General features: G+C 52.6%; 1 long non-coding RNA gene across 1 annotated transcript; it reads right to left on the minus strand.

The window, feature by feature from the left end:
* Nucleotides 1-1,010: 1,010 nt before the first annotated feature.
* On the minus strand, nucleotides 1,011-8,279 carry LOC141748938 (uncharacterized). The gene is made up of 3 exons (XR_012589170.1): nucleotides 8,105-8,279; nucleotides 2,258-2,573; nucleotides 1,011-2,087 (listed from the first exon to the last, which is right to left on the minus strand). It is a non-coding gene; the product is annotated as an uncharacterized LOC141748938 (long non-coding RNA).
* Between the last annotated feature and the right edge of the window lie 1,315 nt (nucleotides 8,280-9,594).

Raw genomic sequence — 9,594 nt, forward strand, 5'->3', positions numbered from 1 at the left:
CAAGTTTCAGTGTTCTTCCAATAAGGACTGCACATAACGACCACCACCACCAAGAAGAGAATAACTATCAGCCGGCTTCAAGGTGCTTTCTTCTGGGAGTACTCTTCTTCTCCAGGGCAAAGCCACCTCTACCAGTGTCCAGTGACTAACTGCACCGAATGACGGCTCCAGACCCTCACTGACCCATCTATTATCAAGGTTGAGGGAGGTGATTCTGCCCCTCTGCTCCGCTCTAGTGAGACCCCACCTGGAGCATTGCGTCCAGCTCTGGAGTCCTCAGCACAAGAAGGACATGGACCTGTTGGAGTGGGGCCAGAAGAGGCCACAAAGATGCTGCGAGGGCTGGAGCCCCTCTGCTGTGAGGGCAGGCTGAGAGAGTTGCAGGGGGGTTCAGTCTGGAGAAGAGAAGGCTCCAGAGAGATGTTTTAGCCCCTTCCAGTCCCTAAAGGAGCTCCAGAAAAGTTGGGGAGGGACTCCGGATCAGGGAAGGGAGCCATGGAACGAGGGGGAACAGTTTTAAACTGAGAAAGGGGAACTTTAGATTGGATATTAGTAAGAAGTTCTTTGCTGTGAGGGTGGTGAGCCCCTGGCCCAGGTTGCCCAGAGAAGCTGTGGCTGCCCCATCCCTGGAGGGGTTCAAGGCCAGGCTGGACGGGGCTTGGAGCAACCTGGTCTGGTGGGAGGTGTCCCTGCCCAGGGCAGGGGGTGGCACTGGATGGTCTTTAAGGTCCCTTCCAACCCAAACCATTCTACAATTCTATGATTATCTCCAATCTCTTCAGCCAGCTACTCACCTTCATTATCACAGATGCACATGTACCAGACATGAGATGGATATCTACTCAAGAACAGGACACACTATGCACGAAGGGAGCAAAGTGCTGACAGAAAGAATGTAGCTTACTATTTAAATCCCACTTTAAAAAAAAAAAAAGTATTTTTTAATAAATTTTCCTTAGAAAAGTCTCTCTTGTGTACACAAAGCCGTGGGGAAATTTCCCAAAGGGTACAGCAGAGATTACAAGATACAGCTTAGGCTAGAGCATCAGGGGGTGGATGCTTTGAACTCAGGGGGTTTCTAAAAGCACAAGGGAAATTCTTCCTGAAAGAGTCAGAGTATTTCACAGTGTTTTAATAGGGGACAAATTACTCGTTTTTTTTTTCCTACCCTCTGCAGATCTGCCCAAAGAACCACAAACATTTTTCCTCCCTCAAATCATTCTTTAGTAAGAGTGATAACAATACATCCCTGATAGTCTAACTCCACCTATAGATCTCAAAGCACTCAGTAAAGTTTCACAGGTTTCACGACAGCTATTTTTCAGGGGCAGGGAGAGGTGAAGTGACTTCACTAAAGAGCTAACGTAAGTAGTCGAATCAAAAAAAGACCTTATTATAGTAACACAAAAGCTTTGTTTGAGATACTACGATTTGACATCATCCCAAAAAAATACAATGCTTTAGGGCATGACTCCATAGCCATTAACGTTTGTGTAAGGCTTTCCATTGACATCGGTGGAAGCTGGGTCTGCCTTTTAAAAGCTATCCCTTCATCCACTCAGACAAGCCGGTTGTTGGTTTTTTTTTCCCCCTTCCCATTTGCAGCTGATGTTCTCCAGCCTGTTTTCTGGAAAGCGACAACTTTTCCATTTTCGCGTAGAGCAACTTTATTTCCATGGTACGCCAGTCTGCTTGGGATGTCATGGCGTGGCTCACAGCAAACGCTAACGTGACATGACAGGCAGATGCAACTCGCTGAGCTCTGCCTCAGCAGGACAAGCCAGGGAAGAAGTTTAAAGCAGTTTTTTCCAAGGAAACACGACGGAGAGGGAGGAGAGAAGGCTGAATCCCCCATTTCTGCTTCTGGAAGGCGAGAACCAAAGTTTTACAGCCAGTTTTTGCTACAGGCACGATACCATGTCCACAGAGCCAGCAGGGACAGCAAGGGCACCATCAGCAGAGTCAGGGATGACCACAGCATCCCGAGCCAGGGCAACGCGTTTCTGTGCATGGCTTACCAGCCCCCAGTCACACAGCCGAGTTGTGTGCAGGCTCGGTTTTGCCTCTCAAAACACCCAGGAGACATCCTGTAACCAAGGGATAAAAAGGAATAAATCATGTCTCCTACCTGGGCTGCAATACCCTGGAGTGATGCCAAGGCACTGAAGCACACAGGCGAGTACCAGACAGAAGGAAATGTGCCACACCTGTGGCAGCATGGGGCGGCTCATGGACGTTTTGGGGGGGGTGAACTCACCACCCAGCTGGGCTAAACCAGGAGGAGGATCGGTGCTGTGTCTCCAGGAACCTTCTGGAGGGACAGCCAAAGCAGAAGCTGGCTGTCTTCTCGCCTCCCTTCACCACCGGCTGAGGAGCAAGGTCCAGCCAGCCCTGCTGGAAGGTGTGACCAGTCCTCGGCGTGCACCAGAGCTCTGCTCAGACCATTCTCTGGAGAGAAGACAGTCAAAGTGTCCTGCTTTGGTCTCCTGGCAGCTACGTAGACTTCTCTGGGAACAGTCCTTCTCAGTTCCACCACTCCGTTGTCTTGCTGCATACACTTCCTTGAGTCAGGCCTGAAAAAAATCCCGTCAAGAACAAGCATTGCATCAGGGATGAAAGAGCTCGGCATAGCTTTGGACTAGAGCCGGCCTTCGCAAGGCGCAATATTCCAGCCACACAGCAGACACCGTCACTTCTTGGACAGGATGAGTATTTATGATGACCCCAGAGCCTGCATTAATTCATTTACCGTGATCCAGAGACTGGAAGACAACCCTCAGCTTCAATGGGATATTGGCTCAAGCCCATATACATCAGACTCTATCTGCAACATCCAAGCTGTCCCCATCTGTTACCCTGACTGTGAAGTTTACAGATGAGAAGCAGGAAAAAAGTTACAAAATGCAATGTGCAAGCCCTGCTCTTGTGCGGACATACGAGGCACGTTTAGCTTCTCTCATGGAGTGTAATCGCGGCTGTCCCCGCAGAGGGCCACTAATGCAGAGACACGGGCATGTGCACCGGGCTGTCAGCACACACGGCTCAGCGCGAGCAGAATGAAAGCCAGCTCACACCTCGCAGAGCCCCAGACATGTGCTTTTCAGGAGCTTCATTATCTATCGAGGTAATTAATATCAATATTTATTAATATTCATTAATATCCATTCTATACGGCGCAGAATGAAGTCTCAGGAACCCCCTCTCAGAAGGCAGGATCGCTTTTTCCAGCGGGCTTGGCAGGACCGCATCCCTGCCCAGCCCCAGGAGGAGCTCGGGGTGGGCTGCACCCCCTCCCGCCCTCCCCCGAAACCCAACCACCTCCAAACATCCCAGGGCAGGGACCATCCCTGGAAGATTTATGACTCCCTTTGGTGCACGAAGCCTTGGAGGAGCCCAGGAGTTTGTGGACGCTAACTCCAGGGGCAATGGGGAGCCCTTTTGGCGTCCCCCCTGTGCTGGCACTCGTGGTGCTGCTGCCACCTCTCCGCTGCGGCCACTTGGCAGCCGGCACAGCAGCCGCGGAGCAGGCGCTTCCCGGGAAGGGTCGGTGTCAGGAGGAACAATGACTGCACGTCGGCGCTGGGAAGCGGCACAACAGACTCTCAACACAGAAATTACTCCAGGCACAAAGAAAACACCAACAAAGATCCCACTCAACAAAGAGACGCAGGAATTTCACAACAGGAGAGAAGAACAGAGACTTTAAAAACCGCTTTCATTTCACTCGGCAGCTCTGTACACGGGCAGTCAAGCACCAGAAACGTTGGGGCTCGGGGCACGCTGCAGGTCACCAGGATTTCCTCATTTATTGCTTATTTCTTATATAAGCTCACTACAAACACAGGAGTCCTCATCCTCTTTGTATTCTTTGGAAAGAGTGACACTGAATAGGATCTTTTCTTTTTCTCTCCTCTTCCTCTGAAGGGCTGCAGTAATGAGCAGAGGATATAGTTCACTTCTCAGAGAGGAGGCTATTAGAGCTGGTGCTAAACACCCACATCAGAGTGGCTGCAAAGACACGGCTCCCTCCTCCCCTCCTCTGGGAAGTCACAATCCGGCAGCTCCACTCGGAAAAGACAAAGAGGAAGGCACTCTAAAGGACACCGCCGAAAGGATTAGCTCCTCCCGGTCCTAGGCTCCAGCAGGTCCCCTTCACGCCGAGGTTTCACTGCGGGGCTGAGGATGGGGCTCGGGTGCAGGGAGCGGGGTGGATGAGAAGAGGATGCTGTGGTCGGCATCTAGCCGGATTGCCTCCCAGCACTGAGGAATTTAGGTTCTCTGAAACCCCCCATCAGGAGGCCAGGTTGAGATCTGCTGTGACCCTGAAGTGATTATCGCCTTAAAGTAGGTTAGTGTGCTAATAAATTAATTATGTGCTGGGGTAGCCAGTTGCCTGAGGAGAGAAGGATTAAAATTACCTCCTAGATAAATTAGGAGCAAGACACCCTGCGGGGAAGGCAAAGGAGGGAAGATCGGAACCCAAAGGAGTCCTGCAGGAAACCCAAAGAAGCAGCTGGAGATGAAACCTGCCCTGTGTGCCCGTCACTGGAGTGCGTGCCTTGGTGATGGGGACCCTGTCCAGAGTCAGCACCCTCGGTATCAGGTAACTGCCAGCACCACCATCACCCCGCAAACAAACCGCACGGGCAGCCAGGGGTAAGCAAGGGGATGCCAACTTGCAGCTAAAACTGCCACAAATTCAAGTCCTGTCACCAAATGATCCGCGGGATGAGGTAAACGCTCCAGGAGCGCCTTGTCTCTCCTCCCCTGAGCAGGCGGTGATTACTAAGGACATTTCCATGAGCGGTGTATGATCTTTATTTTTTTCATGCACAATGACCTTTAAAAGTACTGGCTAAGCTATTTGCATTGCCTAGCCCAGAGTTTCAACAGACAGCAGGAAGACGAGCATTAACCTTAATGGCTAAATCACTTCATGCCACTCCGAAGATGGAACACTCCCATGAGTCGGCAAAAGACCATTTCCATTTGATTATTATATATTTAAACAGCAACAAGCATCTCTTAAAGCCCAAAGTTACATGCCTGCCAGGGCTCCCCTGGTTTTATGGAGGGCCGGCCCAGGAAACACCCTGCCTGGGGCTTGAGGAGCACTTTGGGGTGCTTTGTGGAGGAAGCGGGACACCTTTGAAGGCACCTTGCCGCTGCGAGGTGGGGTGGGAGAGGCCATGCCCCGGCACAGCCACACAACACCTCCTCTTCTCCCCACCACGCAGGAGCAGGTGGCGGAGAGCTGAGAATTCAGGAGACCCCAAAAAAATTCAGGAGACACCCAAATCCAGGACACCTCCCAACCCATCCTGCAGCACTTCCCAAAGGTTTGCCACTCCTTTGTGCTGGGATCTCACACCTTTTTTTTTTTCCGCCCCCCCCTCTCTTTTCTCCCCAGAGCAAAAGGATTTTGTAATGTGTTAAGTTCTATTTATACCCACAATAAAGAAGCAGCATAAAGAGCATGTAAATAGAATCACGGCCCCCTCAGCACGCTGCTTAGGTGAAAATACCTGCTTTGGAGCGGGTTTATTTCTACGTTCATAAACACGAAGCCCAATGCTGAAATAAATTCCTCGAAACTGCAATGCTCATGGAAAAGCGTTGCATGTTATTCAGCCAGCCCTGATAATTAAATCCTCGCATCCAGCCAAGGTCAAAATATGGCCCTCGTCCAATGCATATTTACTTCCATGGAAAGGTTTGCACTGATCCTAAGAGATTCCCAGCAAAGATCAGTTTGCTGTCCCTCCCACCGGCACGCTGCCACCTCCGATAATACAGCTGTTTCCTAGCAGCTCACAGTGTTGCTCTGCAATGATTTTGGAAGGAAGAGGAGAGCAAACGCGGCGGTAACCCAACCACAAGGCGTGGGTGATCTCACCCAGCCAGGGCACCCACTCCAGCCTCTCCCTCTCCATCACGTCAGCTTTAATGACCGATTAAAATCCAGACCTCACAGACATCGCAGCACCCACTAAGCCACAGCCACTGCTTTAATTCCGATCTGGAGGGCTGTTATGAAGCCATCGATGTCACCTCTTACACCTGCAAGCACCGAGCACGTTCTGCTCCAGCAGCTGGGTGCGACTGAGCAGCACCCCTCTCTCCATATATCTGTACGTGCAAGGAGAGGACGTGCTGCCCACCCGCGTACAGAATGGCATTCCTCACCTGGCTCTTGCTTACTTCTCCCCCTCACCCCCCAAAACCCGGGCTACCCCTGACAAAGACAGCCCAAAGAGAGCTCCCGGCTGCAGCGACCTCCGCGCGCACGATCCACCCCCCGCAACAGACAGCAGGGATGATGTGGGGTTGTAGCTGGCCCAGCCAAAATCTTGGAATCTGGAATCTTTATGGTTGAAAGAGACCTTTAAGATGATCATCGAGTCCAACCGTTAACCCAGCGCTGCCCAGTCCACCACTAAACCGTGTCCCTCAGCACCACATCTACACTGCTGTTAAATACCTGCAGGATGGCGACTCCACCACTTTCCTGGGCAGACTGTTCTGACGTTCGATAACCCTTTCGGTGAAGCATTTTTTCCTAATATCCAATCTAAACCTCCCCTGGTGCAACTTGAGGCCATTTCCTCTTGTCCCATCGCCTGTTTCTTGGGAGAAGAGACCGACCCCCCCTGGCTACTCCCTTCTTTCAGGGAGTTGTAGAGAGCGAGAAGGTCTCCCCTCAGCCTCCTTTTCTCCAGGCTTAACAACCCCAGCTCCCTCAAAAACAAGCACCTGGTGATGAGTCCGGCCCCACAGCCCAGATGCGAAGGGGTGAACATGCCCAGGGGACAGGCAGGCACCTGGAGAAGCCATTTCCCTGCCCAAGAGGTCGGTGGCTGCTGGCAGAGGTCACAGGAGACACCGGTAACATCTCCAGCTACCAGGGGAAGATTTGACAGAAGACATCTGTCAAAACCCTCGTACTACAAACTACTCGAGAGGAAGCATGTGATCGTATTATTGGAGCTTGTATTGTGCTGCTGAGCAACACTATTCTTCATGTCCTTTTGTCATTTAAGGGAGACTTTTGTGACAGCATTTGCCTATCGCTTGTAATTCTGTGCAGGTTTGTGAAGTGTCCTATTTTAAAAAAAACACCATACATTAGATTTTCCCATTCTCATTTTTCTTGATGTACAATACTGTCTAAATCAGTTTAAGATCAGGCCTGTACATCATCTCTGGAAATGAATACAAATCCCTCTTATTCCAAGTCAAATTAAATAATCAGGAGATACGGTGGCCACTACGCATATTCAATACGAAGAAATGCAAAGCCCGGAGCTTTCTGCCGTTGCGAGACCACCCACGCCGCAGCCTCTTCTCCTCCCACGGCCACACTGGGAAGAGCCGATGCCGGCGCTGTTCCAGCTGGGAGAAGCCCCATGAGGATGACATCAGCCCTGCGCCCATGGCTGCATCCAGCAAACCCTACACTGGCACAGCCCGAGCCAGAGCTCCGGTGCGGGGGGAGCCAAAGGGCAGCGCCTGTCCCTGGGGAACCCCCCCAGCCACGGTTCTTCTCCTCTCCGAAAGCCAGAGGGATGGAGACACGGAGCATTGCATCAGCAGGTTGCCAAGGGCCTGGGGACTGCCCTCTGGTCACATTTAAGCTTTCACCGAATCACAGAATGGCCCGGGTTGTAAGGGCCCTCTGCAGATCATCTAGTCCAACCCCCTGCCAGAGCAGGGTCACCCACAGCAGGTGGCACAGGAACGCCTCCAGGCGGGTTTGGAATGTCTCCAGAGACGGACACTCCACCACCTCTCTGGGCAGCCTGTGCCAGGGCTCTGCCACCCTCACAGGAAAGAAGTTCCTCCTCATGCTTAGGTGGAACTTCGCATTTTCAAGTTCACGCCTGTTTCCCCTTGTCCTGTCACTGGGCACCACTGAAAAGAGCCTGGCCCCATCCTCCTGACACCCACCCTTTCAGTATTTATAAGCATTGATAAGATCCCCCCTCAGTCGTCTTTTTTCCAGACTGAAGAGACCCAAATCCCTCAGCCTTTCTCCATAAGAGAGGTGTTCCAGTCCCCTCAGCATCTTGGTAGCCCTTTCATGCACTTTTAATCCAAAACATACCTTAGATCTTAGCGTTCGCTGCCGGTCGTGCCTGCCTGGCCCAGCACAGGCCATGTGGGCTCCCCAGGCACTAGCCCCGTGTGGGGCAGCATTTGCCCTTGCTGGGACCAGGGCACGGTCATGCTCAGTGCCCAGGGGCAACCACAGGCACCTGGGCTTCCATAGGGTGCTAACAAGGAGCAACTGCCTCCTGGCAGCTCCAGCAGCCTTGGTGGAAGGAGGTATTGGGACAGCACACAGTGACCCTCTTGAAATCCATTACCTCCTTTTAATGAGCTGCAATTATCCTAATTGGATGCAGAGAGGCACGGAGGCTAGCAGCAGGAGGCTGGGGGAGCTGCTGGGGCTGCAGGTACTGACCCCCCCAAGTTGTTCGTGCCTGGCACCTTTTTGCTGCCGAGAGGAGCAAAGCCGCAGGGTGCTGTGGCCCGTGGAGGGAGGGACATGGAGCCCACAGGGGCACCCTCACCCTTCCCTGGCCACCACATCTGCCCCACGGGGCAGGGAGCACCATGGGCTCTACGAGCCCCATCACTGCCTGCACCCTGCATCTCCTCCCCAGCTCCAGCAGCCGGCTGGGCCACCCAGCCGCCCACCCGTGCTTTGTATGCCCAGCCACGCTTCCTGTCATTGGTATTAGCCTCCTCCTTGACTGCTACAGCGTGATTTTGTTTGGGTGATGGAAGCTGAATGCAGTAGTCAAGGCTGACACGTAACGCTGATTGATATATTGGCGCATAAGAGTTTTTATGGTACTGGCAAGCGACTATCAGGCGGTGTGACTAGCTGCGTGCCCCTTTTGCAACTCGCCAGCAAAAAAAATAAAAAAAATAAAAAATAAAGCAGCAGCGCACACGGCAGGAATGCTAAAGGAGAAGCTGCCCTGACGGCAGGCTCCGGGGAGCGGCGCCTGCCCCAGCCCAGGGCTTGCAGTGCAGCCGGGGGGCAGAAACCATCTGCCTGCGACGGCGGCGAGGAGTTGGGCTGCAAAGGGAACAGGACCCACCAGTAAAGTTGGTGCTGAAACCTGCGCTTGGGATGAACAGGACCAGAGGGGCTCAGGGCCACCAGCATCCCGCCTGACGCTGTGCCTGGAGGTGGCCAAGCCTACCCGTGTCCCCTTGTCCTCCCTTGAAAAGGACCTGGGGCATCCTCATGGGAAGCTGGCACCATCACACAGCCCCGCTTCACCAGTTGCTCTCTCCTCCGCTGCCCGGCTTCCCAACAGCATCAGCTGGGATCGCGGCTGCCCGAGTCCCAGTCCCAGGCAGCGAGTGCGGGAAGTGGACTCGAGCGTGGGACTTGAGTAGCAGCTTTTATGAGCTTTACACAAAAAAATTATGCCTTTATAAAAGCTTAACAGCAGGTAGGCATAAGGCCATGAGAAACAGGGAGGTGGTAATGGTCTTTTGAAAGTAATTCCTTTCAACCATAAAACCAAGACTTGATGAAAATGATAAGCCATGGGATGTGGCTGCCTGATAGCGTAT

The sequence above is a fragment of the Larus michahellis genome, chromosome 9 (genome assembly GCF_964199755.1).
Source record: "Larus michahellis chromosome 9, bLarMic1.1, whole genome shotgun sequence".
In the NCBI taxonomy this organism is placed as follows: domain Eukaryota; kingdom Metazoa; phylum Chordata; class Aves; order Charadriiformes; family Laridae; genus Larus; species Larus michahellis.